Source organism: Anguilla anguilla, chromosome 4, assembly GCF_013347855.1.
Source record: "Anguilla anguilla isolate fAngAng1 chromosome 4, fAngAng1.pri, whole genome shotgun sequence".
Classification (NCBI taxonomy): Eukaryota; Metazoa; Chordata; class Actinopteri; order Anguilliformes; family Anguillidae; genus Anguilla; species Anguilla anguilla.
This window is the reverse complement of record NC_049204.1, coordinates 15,308,708-15,329,396: the sequence shown is the minus strand read 5'-3', so window position 1 is coordinate 15,329,396 and position 20,689 is coordinate 15,308,708.

Genomic DNA, 20,689 nt, shown 5'->3' with positions numbered 1-20,689 from the left:
ATAATCATGTCATAAAATCAAACACATTCACTGACCATTTCTCTGTGTGTGTGCGTGTGCGTGCGCGAGTGTGTGTGTGTGTGTGTCTGTTTGTGTGTGTCTCTGTGTGTGGGGGGGTGGGTGTGTGTATGTGCGCGCGCGCGCGTTATGAGAAATGTAAAGTCACGTTGTGTTACTGGTATGTTCACCTCTTGAAATTCGACCTGTACATTTTGAATTAAATAATCAGATGTTAATTTTTTTTAATTAATATTCCCGAGGCTGACGTGTTGTTTGGAATGTATATATCCTTATTTAACATATACACTGTCTTTTTAATGGGTATTTAATGAGGCCTACCTTAAGTCTGAGTAGTTTTACAACCAGAAAATAGCCCCATGGCCCTCGCAGTCCGACAGTATGAACAACAAAATATTTTCGAGGTCAGCGTCCTTTCCACTAATGTCAGTGAGTAACTTAAGCACGCGACAAAACCACTATAAAACGCCAATGCCTATTAGTCTCATTGTGAATGTATTTTGCATTCAAAAATATGCATGTCTGTGAGGCGTCAGAACGTTTTCACGATGTTCGTGACAGATAGATTTTGGACCTTATATTACTTTAGGGTTTTACGGCTAATCATGAGCATGGATTACAACACGTCGAATATCCCCAGAACAATTAGAAATTACAATATATATTTTTTGTACAAACACAGGTTTCAGTAGGGCCCGTTACATGGTTTTTGACAGTTTTTCGATGCAGGCGACCAATGCTATTTCGCATTTACACTTTTGTCATATAGTACACTGGAATGTCAATTGGGGGTCAAATGTTGCAGTCCGTGGACTATTCTAATAACTGTAAAACAAGCCTACCAATAAGCTATTTTGTTCATTGTGCAGAAAACAACATGGTTATTTAAACGACGTTTGAAGGAGAGATTCGTGTATTTGGCATTGAAATGTAGTTCCATTTTAAGAAGGGTCAGCAGGATGGAATGGAAGTAAGTGATGTTATCAATTTACAACTGCATGGTCTCACTGCTTTTGGATCTTGAACTCTTCTATCTCCTGTTTTTGCTATACTTGAGGTCAGTTTTGACAAGAAATTTGAAGTCACTGGTTGTGTACATGAAATTAAATATTTATTTTTGTGATTTACACGTTTTGTATATCATTTGTTGTTTAGGATAATGCACTCGAAATGAAAACTTGAATGGTGAATTCTTAAGCACTTTCCCTCTTTTTGAGTAATGAATTATTCATTAAATTCATTTGAGTGTAAATGACAGTGTGATTTTTTTCTTACTTATAAAATGCAAAAGAACACAACTATGTGCTAAGTTTGATTGCTGTATGCGTTCACTGCTATGGGTTACTGACAGGCCTACATAAAGACAGTCATGAAAAGATGAAAAGATAAACCAAAAAGTTACACAACGTTGTGTCATGTGTACATGCAAAATAACATGTGTGCCCAATGGATGTTGTAGTTTGCAGTTGTATAGAGTTCGCATTTTAGCTATATCAATGGTGTGTGCAACCCCCCCCCCCCCCCTCTCTCTCTCTCTCTCACACACACACACACACGCGCACGCTAAGCAGTCAGCAGCAAGTCGACTGGAGACGCCAGTGCATTCAGTGTTAAATGGGGCAATCTCACATCTTGCCCTTTCACGTACACGAATGCACCATTTCTAACAAAGCAAAAGAAGCGTGACACGCACGAGGCGGGGTTTACAGAATCTGTGAACTCTCAAACTGTTCATGATTTGAATTTCACCCTGTCGCATTAAGTATTACTTTGTAACGTGTTTGGATCATGCGTATTATTAATAATCAAAAATATTAAAATGAATCATATATTTAAGTTGGCCCACCTGAACATTTATTTATAGGCATTAATAAAACGTACAGTAGGCCTAAGTGTGTTCTCATTTCGCTGCTACGACAGATTTTTTTAAAACTGTAGGATGCGGTATGCCTAATGTTACGTCTGCGTACGGATCTCGGAGCTGTGCGTAAAAAAGCACTTTGGTGAGATTTTGTTGGTCATCTGCTCTATCTGAGCATATATTCACTACTTTTCATAAGAAACGCACAGCGACGAAAAACTATGTTGCCATTTGTATGTTTGGACAGGACGACGTAATATGTATGTTGTTTTACACTACAGCAAGAACGACAGGAAACTGGAAAGACAGTCATTGCTTTAGTTGCCGGAGAGGTCCGTTCGGTTTCATTACACATGAAATATAGAATATCGAATGGTTGAGTACCTCATTTGACTCGTGGCTCACTAAACAAAGCATTTAATGGAATCAGTATATGGCAAATGTAGACCTACCTTTGATGACTGAAGCACAAGATGAGGCAAAATAAGTAACGGGAGTATTTATTTTTTATACAGTTCAGTCATTTTGAATTCAAAAGTAATTAAAACACGAGAAGAAGAAATTATTCGCACATTTCAATAGAAGTTGGATAACATGCGCTTGTTGTTTAGGTTTTTACGGTATTGTTAGCGGTTAATTGGCAAATACCGCCATTCTTGCATTGATTTATCAGCGAACTGGGAAATAGGTAAAAACAGAAAGTGGTACTTCCCTTGTAGTTAACTGCGCCCTAAAGCAGCACTACTGTAGGCCTCCTGACCGCGGACAAAACATATGGGTCACCCCGATGGAGCAAGTGTGGAACCACCTAAGTGTTGAAGCGTAGGCTTGATAGACGTGTCACACTAGGCTACTGTTATCTTTATCATCTTACACACATAATTTACAGCCTCTGACTAGGGAAATGTACTGAGCTAATACGAGGAAGACAGCCACGTGTTTATTTTGTGTTGTGAGTAAATATCGAGGATACTACAAACATGCTGGAAGGTTGGGGGGATTAAACATTGACTGGGATTCAAAAGGTTATTTAAGGTCCAACCATACATATCACTGTAGGATGCGGCGTGTGACCACCACCTTACCATTCTCATACCCCTCAAATTTATACTTGCTGTTAAGTCTGGGGCAAGAGAAAATACAAGAACAGTGCATATTTAGATTCAATCATTTGTTTTTTTAAATTTATTTAATTTTTTACTAGTGTTAAGAAACAGGTTTAAGAATGATGGCCGACTTTTAACAAGTTTTGGGTAAAATAAGCCATACTGACAGTTATTCAGAACAAACTGTCTAATTATCTTTTTTTAAATAAACAATGCAACATAAATGGTTTCATGGCACTGAAACAGTTCGTTTATAGGCCCTATACATGATTGTTGATACAGTTGCAATGTTTAAACTTAAATGTCCATGTCTCAATGTGCATCTCACTGCATAGCGTCTTGACATTGTGTAGTAGGCCTATTGTATGCCAACGCTGCGATATGGATGGAGTGGGGGTGGGTAAAGGGGATTCTGTATTCCCAGAAGACCACAGAGGGACCCCCGCGGGAAGACAGTCCTTGCACAAGCCGAGTTTTCTCAAGTAGGCTACAAGGACAGATATTCTTGTGGATTTTTCTTTATGACAAGGCAACCACAATTTTGGGGATACAGTTTTAAATGTTTTGGGGCATGTAGTTGAACTAACGTGAGACTTGTTGACAAGGAGGGTGCATGGCTAAAATGAACAATAGGCCGACTGGAATATAATATCAAAGATTTGTATAGTTAAGTATAGTTAAGTTGGCTACATAGTTGTCCTTACCCTCCAGTACATTTTCTGAAACAGACAGAAATCAAACAGCCAGAGATAGAAATAAAAATACTCATAATTTTATTCATAATGAAGTTAATTTTGATAGGATCAAATCGCTCATCTTAACTAGAATCCACAGGCCTGCTAAATTATGACGGAATCAAACATCAGAATATTGTCACGTTTTCAACGAAACAGTTACTGTTTTAAGTTTACACACGATGCTCCTTATTAGGAACTGAGTAGGCTACGCTATAGAAGACTACCAATTTACCACGATCTCCATCTGGCTCAACCAGATGAAAATTAAAGCTACAGCAAAAATGAAAATACGCCTTCACGTTTGCTTGTTACTAACGTTACATTTTTTCATTTTCCTATAGCATTTTGTGAAAATACTGTGCAAGTAAAAAAAAAAAATGACGTGATCTATCTATATTTTACGTTTAACATTTTTGCTTTGTATGAACGTCTTATATTGACTACCATATGATGCATCTTCATTAATAACTGTTTTTTACTCCTGTTTACCACCAGTCAATACATCAATGACAGTATTCAAATGTAAAATACTGACACCTACGGCTCTAGTCTGTGCAGTGAATATTATAACTTTATAATTGTATATTATAAATGTATTATACTATATTATAACGTTATATAATATATGTTGTATATACATTACACCTAAATTCAGTAGAATCAACATATAGCCTATAGGTAGGCCTAAAGTAAATCAGACAAATTACACGGACATTTAATACAGCGATGGTTAAGAATTAGTTTCCAAGTTGTTACAAATTGCAGAGCAGGCCTGGCATTTTCTGTTCTCGTATTTACTGTATGTGCTACTTCTAATATCGTGTAGCCTTTTCTCAGCACTAAGTTCTAAAGAATGGCAAGCCGATGCATTAGGCAAAACACTACATTGGTTTACTTTTGAAACACGCAGTGTTGCCAACTATTTTAATCACGCATAGACTATTAGTGTAGCCTACGAACTACAGGAAAGCACTAGGCTACATGTCGGTCTGTTCGTGTAATTCATATAGCCTATGTTACGCTATGGGAGCGAAAACCCACATGAGAACAAGAAAAATAAAAGATAATTATGAGCTGCAAAAACAGCAGGTTTCGGAGCCCACGGACGCATTCCGTTTTGTATACACATGCTTTGAACCCATCGGTTTCCTCTTCCTGCAGAAAGAAGAGGTTGTCTAGAAAACGCTCAAGCTTTTCTTTTTTAAATAATAATAATAATAATAATAATAATTCAGTATTGAGAAATAGGCTTTGCCATGTCTTCAGTGGAAACAAGATATGTGGAAGTAGTTACTGACTGGCAGAGGTAGAGCAGGCAGAAGTCTAGCCTACCGAAATCCGGAGAGTTTGAAATATTAGGGTATGGGTTATGGCTGATGCAGAAAGCATGACGCTCTTCAGTCAACCCAAACCGTTATATCGTTACATTATTGACGTACTATTCTTTATGTAATGCATAATGCTGAATATTACAATACGGTATAATCTAAATATGGTTTCTTCTAATTCTAACCGTAGGCCTATAGAAATGATAATTACCAACTGTACGTAATACATAGTCTGGTGTGCACAGATGTCAGGATGTGCATATAATGTCCGATTATCATCATTCTACACATTGACAGGCTTATATGTAATGTATTAACTATGAAAGCCGTATCCTTAAACAAACTGGCAGACCAATGAACAATTCACAGCAGTTTGGGATGCAATGGGAAAGGATAGCTGAAACTCGTCGTCTTACATTAGTCACTTAGCACTGCGCTCTTATCTAGGGCAATTTACAGAAGTGGAGAACATCTGTGATATGCTCAGTGTGATATCACAAAGAAGGCACAGAAGGCCGATTTATTACCAGTAAGTGTGGAGCGAACAGAACAAGGAACAATTAGTATTGTAAACAAAAGTAAATACCACTATACAGATAACCTTTGCACAGCTATACCTATAACTTTATCCCTAAAGTAAATCCAGAAAGAAAGAGGATAGGCTATAAGGTGAGGGGAGCCAAGAAATCCGAAAAGGTGCGTCTGATTCCGCGGGTTCCAGTAGTCCTGACCGCAGTGGCATTTCTTGTTTAATCAGTAAAACTAACGTGAATGACAATGAGCATGCTTCTAAAAGCCACGGATTTTGTAGATTAGCTACACTGTTATGGTAAACCGTGCAAACATTGGAAGGGCATTTTAGGTCATTTCATTATATATAAGACGGTCACATTTCCACATTTGATTAGACAAACTATAGCATGCCTTTTAATATTTAAAATTGTATTATATTTCCACATTGTAACTTTGTATGTAGGTTGTTTTTAATCGGAAAGCAAATGTATTCATTTTAAAAAAGAATGAAGGATTAGGCCTTTGAAATTCAGCACAACGTAACCCGTCTGTCCATCCATACAGCTAAAATAAGGTAATGATAGGTGATAGTTCGTCAAACCTTTTAACAACATAAAATAATTACACACTGAATTATCTAATTAATGGGAAAAATATGCTTCGGTGTCAGTAAGCGGAACATGTGTTTCTATATACAAAATTCACGAAGAAATAGGCCTATTAACTGGAAAAAGAGTTTTAATGTTCTTGCATTTATAATTCAATGCTGTGAATGCAGAAGACACTACATCGTGAACTATTCGAAGTTTATCGCGCCAGTCCTTTTCCAGTGTTGGTCCAGTCAACTACAAAATAACATTTAAAATAAAAGAAAATAGGCCTACCAAACAATCTACTTCAAATCTGAGTAAGTTTAAAACTGTTTGAGGTAGTATTTCCAAGGGCAATTAATTAAAGGACAGACTCTTGATGTCCACAGCAGGTTGCATTAATCGCTTTCTGTCACGCTCGTATGCCATGGAATAACAGAGACTTGTGCGTCAAACGGTGCAAGGACTCGATAGTGTACCTTCTGACATTCCGCTGTTAAGACGGAAAAAGACGAGGCCAATATTAGCATATAGCCTATAAGTGATGTACATTTATCAACATCATAATAAGCATATTCTGGAGTTAAATTGAGATACTATACTGTCGTTTGGCCTCACTTCGCCAAATAGAATGCTATGGACAGATGCTTCTTCGATCAGTTTTAAACAAACCAACTTTCCCAGAATTACAAACCAAGCACGTAATCAAAACTACAACTGATAACGTGACTGCGCAGGCCTGCACAAGTAAGGCCAAAAAAAAAAATCAATTTTAACTTTAATTTCATCATTATGTTACCAATTCTTTAAACGAATTAGTGTATACAATTTTGTTTCAGAGCAGCTGATGTGATGTGACGTGCTTCATTACTATCACCATGCTCTTTTAACAAAGGTTGAGCCTACATCACTTGTTACATTGCAATGAATATGAACGTCTACTATGCACACTATTTGTCAAATTATAGAAAACAAATATGTATACTGTATATAGGCTATGTGTGGTTTGCTGGCTTGCAAGGCTGAAGGCTGTAGGCTACACGGCGAGTTACAGGGATTTTAGCGCATGGGAAAATCAAATGCGTAGCTATATCTTTTTCATTATTAACCGATTAGGCCTACAACTATAAAACTATAACAAAACTATCAGCCTAAGTATAATTCGGCATTTTGAGAGACAGAGAGAGAGAAAGAGAGAGAGAGAGAGAAATAGGCAACTTTGTGGTAAAAATGTAAAATGATTAAAATCCCCTTTTACTGTAATTTTAAAATAACTTGCACTCTAACTTCAATTCATACAAAATACGCTGCCGTTTCATTAATTGTTTTTTTATGTTTCACAAAAGGACTTTTGTCTGATCTTGGTGATTTTTATAGAGCCTACGTTATCAATGTGTTTTAGATGTATTTATTTATATCACTGTTATAACAAGACACCAACAAGACTATAATGCATCAATGATTTAATATGTCATTTAATTAAACCAATTTCCCATATAAAGCAATATGAACTGTTGTTTACAAAATCATTGTATGATATCATTTTTCCTTGCTTGTGTGAAAATGAAATTATTTACTTTATCAATCCCAGCATTTGCTAGATGCTTACCAGTGGATAATGCCCAATATTCCGAATGAGCGATCAGAGGAACTTGCATTGTTGGAGGAAATAAGAGAAAAGCTACTGACGTGGTTCCAAACAATGGAATTTCTGAATTAGCTCCGTTTGATTGACACTCGGGACCTATATGACCTCGGGAAAAAGAATTCATTTCAGCGATTCAACCGAAATAGCATACTGTGTGAGTCCATGTGCGCGCGCGTGTGTTCAGATTTTTCAAACTGTTAGAGGTGCTTTTCCAGAGGTTATACTATCTAAGACATAGATTTATTTCAAGGTTACTTGACTTAGCAACACAGTCCCTTCCGACGGCTGTCTGGGAAAAAGAACACGTAACTTTTTCGACAAGATACGTGAAAAACAGAATTAAATAAGCGATCGCGTCTACCAGTAAAACCAGTAAAACTGCAGCCAACTACTTAAGTTAGATAATACAAGGTAGCATAAACTATTAACTCTGTTTAATATAGCTGAGGTAATATGTGTGTGTATATATTAACATCCCCTGCTGTTTAATTTGCAGTCTTGCATCATCATGCTTCCCTTTAAATGTTAGGAAATCGTTGAACAGTCACACGAAAGTAGGCAACACAATGCATTCTTAGGGGCAGTCCACGTGGGGAGGCACGGTTCCATGGGTTATAATAAACACATTAAACTCACTTTGCTTAACACAAACCCAAGGTTTCACAATGACGTATAGCTGGCACGATGCATTGGGATATTTTTTTATTATGATTGTATTGCCATTGCCATTTCAGTTAGTTATATAGACCTATAGCTATATCAAAACGGGATGTTCGTTGCTGACATTTTCACTATCTAGTGAGAATATAAGCCCATTCTATTGAGATTTTCTTCCAGTCTTATCCAGCCTCGACCTCTACTGACCTGCCATATCAGTTAGCCAACATCATGAGCCAATGCACTGATATGCAAAGTTGCAGGGATTGCACAAATACATTCGTTAAATAAAACCGGCGTGCACACAAATTTAATGTAATGCTTTTGTTTTTTAATCCACACCATCGTAATTATCTGACTGTATCATCCTCTGGCAGCTATAAAATCCATTAATCTCAGGAAAATATTTTCAAGTAGGAAATTAAATCATTTGATATGAAAAATATGACATATAATGCCTATATCCACAACTCCTGTATCAGCCTTACATTTACGAGTGCGCACACCAGCAAGTTCCAAAACTGAGGTTGGTTGGAGAAATAGTGATATGGAAACACCTTTGCCTTTATTTTTGTATGATTTATCTTCCCTTGGCTTTCCTACATTTCACCCAATTAAATATCAAATTCCGTCTTAAGGGATACGGGCTCATCATATTTATTTCTCAAAACTGTGGCCTAATATCATACCGAAGCAGAGGAGAGATATTTATAATAGGAGCAGAGCTCTTTATAATGCTGAGTGTCATAACTACACATTCAATTAATACAATCAGATAAACTAGACCCAACATTTGTTTAGAAGACCAATCAGGTCAAAGTGAATGCAGTTTTCAAATAACGATAACAGCCTATTACAATTCTATTTTATATAATTCTGTTGTATAACGGTATGCTATATGCTGCTGCCCTGAACGTGTGTGATCAATGATGTCCACAATAAGGAAGTTCTTACTGTATGACGTTAGTAATAATGGCGATAGATGCACTTATAAACAGGACATATCAGGAGATGTGTGCATACTGTGTAAACTACACATTCCACAATTAGTCATTGAGTCAAATTATTACATTACTACTAAATTTAGTCTGCATTTAGTGTGTTTCATTCAACTCGGTGGTAGCTCCAATTAATTATTTTTTAACATGGTTGTTTACACGAAATTATGAACATGATGTCTTATGTTTATGCGAATTGCATCGACCTGGTTGTCTTTCTTTTCATTAGCTACCCGATTGTTTCAATTTTTACTACTGATAACCTCGCCCTTGGGAATTTAGGGACATTTTAAAACATTTTACCTTGTGGCATATGTAAATATAACAAGATGTGATATCGGTCTCAAATCAATTTAAATGTTCCGAGCTACTTTTAATTGTCTGAACCAATTACACATTGCTCTCTCGCTCTCTCGCTCTCTCTCTCTCTCCTCCCTCTCTCTCTCTCCCCTCCCTCTCTCTCTCTCCTTTTTAGATCTGCCAACTGAAACACTACAACCGAGTATTCGTAAAGGAGGGCAATGTTACTCTGCCTGCATTACATCCACAAAAGAGTAGGCTACATTTGCAGGAGCAAATTCCTTGTTATACTCTAGTCTAGGTCCAACTAGGACTGCGCGTGCATATTCACAAATATTTTTGCTTTGTTCAACTCTGGTTGTTGTTGCTGCAGTTCTTAGTGGATCTATCACACTGCCGTATTTGCTATTCGCTAATGAAAAATCGAATCAACTGTCCATATTCTCAAAATATAAATAAAAGTACCCTATTTTAATTCCCATTAAGGTGCCAATAAACGATTAAACAAAAATGAGTAAACCCCGTAATGGCCCGCTTTTAGTAACGGTTCAGTTACTAGAAGTCATAGCTGTCAATAGGTGCCGGTCTTATTCCTGTCAATTTGAATTTAAAGGAATCCAACGGCTATCTAATGGCATACCTTGCAAACAGTGTAGGCTATTTTCTGTACATAGCTCGAAAAAAAGAAGAAGAAAAAAATAGAATGGTACCAAAAGAAAACATCCTTTAGTCACATTAATTAGAAAGTGCATTGATATAGCCTATATGCTTCAATTATGGCACAAAATGAGATGATGACAAGACAGCTGTTGGCCAACTGAAAATGTAGCCGTATATGTAGATTAATGCAACGCCTGTTAGGTAAGATGTTCCCCTCTCGTTCTCCCCCCCCCCCCCCCTCTCTCTATCAAACAGTAATCATCTACATTAAATAATTTACAACGCAAGAGTTTTCTCTCATTTCAACCCCTTTTATATGTACCTCACTTAATAATGATAATCATTTCTGCTGAATAGAGACTAAATTTTCGTATAAAAAAATGAAGGCAGATTGTGTCTAACTATAGGAAATATTACGTTTTTAAACAAGATAGCAGTAGGCTACATGTCATTTTATCTAGATTGTTTAAGCAATTAAACTATTTAAATAGAATAGATGTCATTATTTTCTCCAAGAGTTATATAAAACCACACCACATTGAATGCACGTCACCTACATCAATGCATCTTTTCCGATTTGTGTTAAGTGTAAAAATCGTTGAGCTTAACAGATAACACAAGCATATTAAACACATCCGAACATCAAATGACGACGCTGACTTTACAGTTCACACGTGTAAATCAACCAGTAATGGCAGGCAGTTTATTAAATGCGGCAGTCAGAATGCGTAGGCATGTCGCATATTAAATTGAGCAAAAAAGTAGCTAATCGGTGTTACTTTTTCCTCGAGAGGCTAAACAGACTGTAAACATACCAATTCTGTCAGAAAAGCAAATCGATAACCAAATAGGTTTTGAGTTCATAAATAATAACGTATTTTGTGTCATCAATATTCTAAGTCTGGTGGATACCAGACCATGCTTTCCCACTATGCATAAACAGCATTATATAACAGTTTTTTTTCTGCACAAAGGCCAGCTTGAGAGACTCCATATGTGACCTTGGCACGGTGAAAAGGTGAAAAAAATATATTAGTTTTTCATAGTTTGTAGCCTATACAGTCAGCGTGCTGAGTTTAATCGGTGCAATGTTCCACGTCCATTTCTGATTAATCGAAGCCAATATAGTGATCACGCCTTTATTAATAATATTATAGTGGGATATAATGTACGTTGACTCGTGAATCAATTTACGATAACTCACTAGGAAATGAAATAATTTTAACTGAGAGACCACTCGTGAACTCCAACAAGCAACTTGCTGTACATTTTGCTGCAACGATAGAAATTGCTACAATGTTTTACGTTTAACACAACAAATAGGAATATCACACAACATAATCTGTTGGCGCCCCCCTTTGGTAAGACTGTGCCAATTCCAAAATTCTTAAAGGGAAGGTTGAGAGTGGCGGCACAAAATTTAAGGTGGAACGAGGAAGATTCAAGCCCTTCAAATCCTTAGCCAGTGTTTAGTTCTGGTTTGCGAAATTCTCCGCGATTTTCCGGGAATTTAGTTAATAGGAGCCTTTTCTCTATGTACAAATTATTGATTTACTGAAATATTTAATTATTGTGGAAAAAGTAGGCTACACGATACGCCAACTCAAAGCTACATCATTTTAGCGTTGTAGCCTACGCTGCACAAGGATCAGATGTGGCCTAATCATTTCAGCCGAAATAAAACCAACACTAACTGTATGAATATAAATTACATATAAATAATTTGACACCTCATTCACAGTGCCCACGAATAAACACATTTAGCTATGTATTGACTGTATATTTTATCGTGGGATTAAACAGCTGAAACTAAACAGCGCCAGTCTGGCTAGCCTCTGTGGCAAAATGAAAATTAGTTAGGCTACAACTAAGTATCTAGAAATCAAATATAGGCCCTACTCCTGAAATCTGAGTCGTATTTTGCGCCTGTCCTTTATGCAATGGAGAACGTCTGCGCTAGTTAGTGTTATTTGTGGAAAAACATGGTACGCACAGTCCCACTCCCGTAGGCCTCTATATAATTTGTTCTCATTTGCTTATTGTTTATTTCAGCCTGTCAACTCAACCAACATCCCACGTGTAGCACATAATGTAAATGCATACAACTAATTCCGGCTATACACCTTTCTGAAGGGTGCAACGGCGGCGCCCCATCTGAAAATCTAACCTCCAGTTTCATCTGGCAATTTTAAATCCACTGGTCGGATTTTACAGTAATCTCATAGATAAACCTTAACAGTAAAATTGCCAGTGTCAATATTTTACTTTTTTTTTTTTTGTTAAAATAGGGGAACAATGCTTTTTTTAGGCCTACTAGTTAAACGTAAATATCCTTAGTTCCATTGGTTTTAACCGCATTTGAGCGTTGAAATCATTAGTCCAGTTAAAACAAAAACAGTTTCATGAATGCAATTTTATTTTGAAGGTATTACATCTTATCATAGGCCTAATTCTAACATGAGAAAATGACAGAATATTAATTGGTTTGATTGAACTGCAGCAAAGTACGCTATTACATTCCAATTGCTTACAGATCAGAATTATGGAAGGGGAAGATAAGAGGTCAAAGGTTTACATAATGAGCACGTTGGGTTTTAAATGAGAGGGAATTCACTTTGCCGGTTACAATTGTCATATAGGCAAAACTCTGCACAGCAGCACATCCGTTTCGAAGTAAAAAGTCGCAATTTCTCCAATAACAATGTAGCCTATACATCTCCCACCCACCGGAGCAAAGGGCCATATTGTTTCCGTAGAAGGGTCTAACGTAGTTGGCCACGGCTGCAAAGAGGGTGCATCTGAGTATTCGTATTGATACATGTGTTGGCAATCGGAAACGTATTTAGAAAAATTTAAAACACATTTGCAGAACATTCATTTCTGAGCTGTGATATGAACATGCACATGGCAGAGTTTGTTTCTCTATGTTTCATAAGCTGTAATTTTAGCAACGAATTGCATGCATTCGGGACAACCCACACTCTTATGTAGGCCTACTTTTAATGCCATTTAATGTATTCATTAAGTACATAATTTTGGTATGTGATTCTAGCTGAAGTACTCAAATAAGCCGTGAAATAAATAAGGTTCTATCATTTACCTTAATGTAACACACATTTTATTTAAGTGTATACCAAATCTAAGCCAGGGCGACGGAGACTAATTTTCTAAATATAGTCGCAGGCATAAATAACGATAACATATAAAGTGAACGATTCATAAGTAGCTCTACTATAGCCTACATGGTAGGTCTGCTACACATGTAGGCTAAACCAAGTACAATACAATCATAATAAACCCCTTTTAGAAAATAGGGGTGAGTCGCTATAAATGCAACGCTTGATAAAGGTAACACGGTCCATAACCTTTTGTACACTGCTGCTACCTTAGCCGTTTCAGATGTGTAGCCTACACGGCCACGCGCAATTCAGTCCTCAACCGCATGCCAAAAGAACCGAGGAATTCGACAGCCTTAGCGGGAAATATTTCTAAAAAAAAAAAAAAGAAACTGTATTTGAAAAAACTGTATTTGAGCGAGGTCCCATAAGTAATTTTCGGAGGCATTATTTTTATTTACAATAAATCATATCATCCATCACTTCAAGCAGGCACCTGTACTTGATAAATTTGTATGGTTTTCTGAGTGAATTTTAGCGGGAATTGTTTGCTGAGTGACCAAAACATGTGACGCCCCTGTTAGTATAAATGTAACAGCTGTTACAGTTATGTCGCCTCTGAGTTGCTATAACAAACAACTTGCTTTTTTGCTGTTATATGTTTACAGAATACCATCAACAGAAAAAACTAAAGGGTTGATAGGAGGCGATCATGGAGAGGGCTTAACATTAGGAGATTAGGGACACTATATTATGTCGAAACCCTTTACAAGTAGTGTCATTTTGGGGAGACCTTAAGCATTTTAAATGGTGTTTAATATTTATGAAATAAATTAATTTTGCTCATCAACGTGTTTGACTTTTTAAATTAGTTTAGCGTTTAATGTAGGCTACAGTGTATTCAGATAATATGCTTGCTGCATTGACATAGCATCACCATCTGGATGCTCCAAGTGGTTAAAGGAAAAGAAGCAGACACCTGATCAAAGACATGTATGGGCAATTGGTCTGTAGAGTAGGGTATTTGCGTTGTAAAAGCGTTCCTGGGCGCTCAGAAACAAAATCAGCTTTCCTCGTTGATTTGGACGTAACCAAAACTAATTTCGCGGTAAGTTACGAAGTTTATTGCGTGTCAATGTTTATGCAGTCTTTTTTTATGAATAAAGCCCCATGCTTTAAAATCTGAGGATGCGGCTGGTCTGACGTTACCATTGGAAATGTGTTTCCGTGATTAAGATTAGTAGGCTATGTGCCGAATAAACCTGCGTACACACATTATAGGGCGTTTTCATTTAGGCTACTGTTACAATTATACCGACTATCGACAGGTCACGTTAATGTAACATCAGACTGCATGTACTTTGGTTTAAATTTTAACCGACTCAATTAAGTTCTGAACGTAATTGAAACGGGTAATAACTATTGAAATGTCAACGGTGTTTGAAGTAAAATGTAATAGTGCTACAGGCTAAATATTTTCTGAGTAAATGAGTAAAATACATTTCATCGCCCAATCGAAAATACATTTATAAGGCACAGAAAATAATATAATGCAGATTTCGCTTGCTTTCTTTCGAATTTGCCTTCTCTTCCGTTTTGAAAGGGTTTGGTGCCATCTAGTGGCTTTTCGGAAGAAATCATTTTGGTTGTCCCGTTGTGTCGTTCTTTACCACTTATGCCTAGACTATAAACAAACAAAAAAAAAACCTAGGTTATAAATTGAATAATTAAACAACGACCTGAACAACAACAATAGCAACAATAATAATAATAATAATAATAATTATAATAATAATACATACATACATACATATTACATTACATTTATTTGGCAGACGCGTTTATCCAATTTTCGCTTTCATCCATTCACATTTCAGTGCATAGAAACCCATACAGGCTGCTGTAGGCCTAATGTTTTTTTGTCTTGCATGCACAATCTTCACACATGTAATTTGAGAAATAATTTGAACAGCATTTACTTTCAAAAGGAACATGCAAGATAGCCTCTAAGCTTTACCACAATGGGTTTCTATAATAAGCAATGGTAATTAGCCTTTGTTTATTATGACTATGACGTTCTAAAACTGGCAAATTATGGACACTGGCTGGATTCAGTCCTTCACGTTTTGGAAAACCTATTGAAATTCATGTATTAGTGTTTTGGTTTCACATACGGTCCGATCAGTTTGGAAACGTCTGAACGTTAAATAGACGTGTGTTTCCTTTGAAAGTGATCCTTATAGTTACTTGTTAGCAAAAGACACACATTTTAACCATTCCATTTCTTGTGTGTAACAACAATTTAAGTTACTTATAATATTAATAATGTGATAATAATAATAATAATAGGAACATCCAAATCAGTAAGATATAAAAAAAATAGTAGTATTAATGGCCTCTCTGAGGCCTTTAAAAGTTAGTACACAGACGGATACATTAGCTACTCAGTATTTAACTTAGTTCACACAATTGTAAAGATAAAAGACTTTTGTACAAAAAAATGACCAATTTCTTCATACTTGAAAGTTAGACATTTTTGGGCAAATTCCATGAAAATAACCAGATAGTTCCACTAATAAACCAACAAGGGAATAGGCTACAATAATACAATTGTCTTACACAAATAAGTATTTGTCAGGTGAGTTATCAGTAAAACTCTGCAAGTGTTTCGCAAGAGGTGTTTTTTACCCAGTTCAGATCAAGGATGAAAAATTCGTTGCATTTCGAAAATTATGTAAGCATGTGATATATTCACGTTATTGCAGTGCCTGTCAGCTCAACATTGCGGATCTGGGTACTTTATACTCAGTTTGTATCGACACGTTAAAAATACCCTGGCCAGATAATTAACTTTCGGTATAGTGGACACCAAAAAATGCTTATCTTGTAAAATCTTTGTTTACAGTAGCCTACTTTGTTACATTTATCAGTCGTGACAATTCTGTACCCCCTTCCACAACTATCCACATTACAAAGACCCATTATAGACTCAGACTTTAACATTATATTTTATTAAATATGTGACAACTATAATTTTGGTGACATTTCCTGTGCCATACATTCCGCAAAGTGTCCCCGCTATCAGCCTTTTTAAACAATTAACATGCGATTTTTTTTCAAAGAGCGATTAACGTTGGTTTAATCTTACGTAATTGACTGACGGAAAAAGATCTCCATTTTTCAGAATTCATCTTCCTCCCCAAGCTATTTTCATTAAAATATTATCTTCTGAACACCTGGCTTGTGCATAAGCAGTCGTTTATTTGATAGGCCCCTATCATATTATTCACATACGCTAATCGAATTAACCCGCGTATTTTACCGTTGGTTGGAGTGCCTCACTTCCGTTTTTATGTCCAATCCTATGTCTTTATTCGTCACAATTAATGCAGACCATCCAACAGTCAATTGCATTCCCGTTTTGATCATAGACATACATATTTACCTAGATATGTAGGTATTCAGCAGCTAAAATTGTGAAGTCCCGGAAGTAAGCATGTACTGCGCGTGTGGAGGGCAAAACATTGGAGCTCCTATGAAAGTGAAAGGGAAATATCAGACTTTTGAAGGAAAAATAAAACGTTCTTGATAGTATTTCGAAACTAGATTGACGACCGTTGCGTTTCATATGAAAATCAGATTGAAAAATATGCATTCTGTAATAAAATATTCACATTTAAATAAATATTTTCCCCAATGCTTCTGGACCAAAACAACAAACGTTTCAGAAACTGCTGCACAAAATGACATTTGTGATCACAAAAAATGGACCGATGAGGTTTTATTTGTTTGTTAATTCACCTTGGATTTCAACATTGAATTCAATAGCCAGCAAGCGCTTTAACCCCCTCAAGCATGCGCAGTAGAGGTTGTTTCCCGTTACTTCCAAGGCTTCACCGCTTGGCCCTTCCTATGCTCTCCAGTTTTTATCTACACTCAAAGGATTTAACGCCACTTTGTCTTAAGGTACATAGCTCCATTATTGTATTTTTTGTTTTCGCATAAGGAAATTTACCAAAAGTCTTTTGTCCTTTAATTTTTGCACGTCATCAAAACTCGAAGCCAAGTGTTATAAAAAGCACATACTGAAGAATTTATAGACTGAGTAGCTGTGGCCTGTTTATTTTTGCAATAATCACACCTAACACCGGTCGGCTGTGATATCCAGACAGTTACTTAGGGCCTACCCTTACTTAGGCTGATATGGAGATGCTTATCACCAATGATGCTCGTTTTTTGGGTAGATGAAACTGCATCACATTGAATTGAATTGGAAATACTAACAGACAAATAAGAATATCTTAGAACAATTAAAGTCAACGATGTGGGGAAGTTAGCAGTGTCTGATATGAAACAGTGGGAGAACAAAATCAAACAATAGCCTGACCTATGTTTAAGGGGCCCGAGTGAGCCTCTAGATATGACTTTTTACTATTTTCTCCTATTTGCTTTAACTTTTCGATAAAAAAGTTTAATTTTGAATAAAATATTTCAGAATAGGCATAAATATATTAAGACAGGGATATTGGATGTATGTGTTGGTTCAGGGGTGCCATATAAGTTCAAGCTCTGCTTTTCCAAATGTGAGGGTAAGCCCAGCATATTTTTGCAATAGCCCAATTGATATTTGATCATAAATGCTGTTCATATCAATGTAAACAATGAAATCAGTTCATCCAGCATTATCATACTATTGATATATTGCCTTGTGTCATTCTGCTTCAGGTTAAGTATGATATTCAGCTGTGGGGATCACAATGCATACACTGAGAGCACACAGTGCACCATTGATTCAACTGGAAGAAACAAACATGCACCATCTGGGAATGATTTAATAGCCTGCATACCAAACAAGTAAACAGGGCAATCCCTTCAGTGGCATGCTAGTCCAGTACACTGTGAAGGTTTTTCAGTGTAACCTTTTGCACTCATGCTGTGCAGGAACCACAGTTTATTAGGACACACAAACTGGAAGTTAGACATGCCATGGATTGACTGCCAAGGGAGGTCTTCCCAGCCCTATGATATATCGACCTTGTTGCTACAGTTATGAGATAACACAACTTCTAAGAACTAACTCCGGAGCACCCAGAGATTTTGTTTATTCCTGTGATGTAATATGGTGTCCCCTATGTGGCAAAAAGATTTGCTACGTAGCCAGACTATGTAACTGTTGGAAAGTGAGGCATAAATTAAACTAGCCCGTCAAAGCCCATCATAAGAGTTAAGAGATCAATATTTGGGTTACCTTACTCTGTAAATTCCTCGTGAAACAATGGATTTAGCTTGTGAGCTAGTCATCAGAGCATGTGCTTTTCCATTCTATTGGAATGTATAATGCAAGGGAATCTAACAGATCTGCCAGGGAAAATTGTCACTGTTAATAGCCTATCTTTGAGGAACTGCAATTCCTAAGATTCAATGCGCTGTCTGAATATAAACACGTTTTGTACAGTACTTTGAATGAACAGTTTTGGAACCTCTGATTTAGGAATAGAGAATTGCTCATACAAAACCCAAGGTGCAATAAATGTTTTTTTTTTTTTTGCTGTTGTTACTTTAAGCCAAATTAATCGCTCCAGCATGGCACACAGCAGATACAGAATGTCAGTCTACAAGATAAGTACTGTTGTCATTGATAACATTTGCATTATGCAGCCTATTTATGAATGAATTTAGCCAATTCATAAAACTGTCTTTAGGATTTGAATTAAAACAGTTCATTCAAAGAACCAAACCTGTTTTCCTGGCATTGTACATTTCAAAAGAACTGAAAACTACACACTCTAATGGCTGGCTCACAAGCTAAATCCATTATTAATCATTTTACTGTAGTCATGCTGATCTAAATTAACCTAGCTAGCTAGCTACGTAGCTAGTTATGCAGGACACAGCTGGATAGTTTGCTAAGTAATACAAGACAATTGGGACAGATAAAGAAGATGTAAAAACACTAGATGATTCATCATATTGCATTAAATGCAATAACAAATGAGAAAGGTTTTCTATAAATGTACATTTGAAATTCATTATTGAAGTTGGCCTACCTTTATTGATTCACTGGTGAAAGACAAAAGGCAGATTTTCTTTCTGGTTTGTATTGATTTGGAGATGCTCATTAAGTCACATGATGTGTTAGCAGTCTTGTCATTCGTTGGATAAGTATGAATTGAGGTACTGGAAATTCATTGAATGGATACGAATGGGTCTTGAGACCAGGTTGAGTCACCGTAATGGTTATACTGGGTCAGCGGTTTCAGTGTTCAACCGTGTTACCAACCTCTCACACAACAAAATCCCCAAAACACAAGTGTTTTGTATCTCTTAAACTTTAATTTATGTATTATATGCAAAGAGGTATGAGACAGGAACACCGTTTTCCTCTAATGATTTTCCTATCCGAGCATAAATTTGGAGAATAACCCTTCAACAACTGTGGTCCTCCAAGAACGGAGTTATTTTGCGACCTTTCACAAACGAGAGGGGCCGTTGTATTAAGCAAGAACTCGAAATCTGGGAGACAAGGTTCTTATTTGACCAGTGTTTTCGGAACCGTTAACTCGAGTCCAATGTTTCCACCCAGTCAAATTGAATGCAGATTCAAAATGTATCAATGTATCGATCAATAGAAAAATAAAATCAGTCCAGTCGACAGATAGCAAGCTGTAACAAAACCGTGACCCAGATTCAATTCACGTGATATTTATTCATGAATTCAGTTTTTGGAGCTCAAAAGCGAGGTTTTGCCTGATTATCCGTCATGGTTAAATTACATTTATCCATTGAGGCAGTGTTTCCTTGATCTCTCAGCAGTATACATTCTTTACTGATTCAGAGGAGCTTCTGATTGCTTCATCTCTTCCCCATGATCCCTCTGTTGATGCCCCATTGATGTGATCCACACTGGAAGATGACGTAATAAAGGCACAATGGAGTTACCCACACATCAGGAGGAGTAGATCTCAACTCTAACCCTCAACCCTAGTTCAGATCACTCAGTTTGGAAAGACTTATCCTTAGGCTCTTCAATTTTTAAAGGTAATTGCGGTGTAAACAAACACTAAACATGCTGTTTTGCGTTGATTTCTCCATGGGCACCACATGTCTTGTGAAACACCACCTGGCTGTGAAAGCATTTAAGACAAAGCAACATAAGA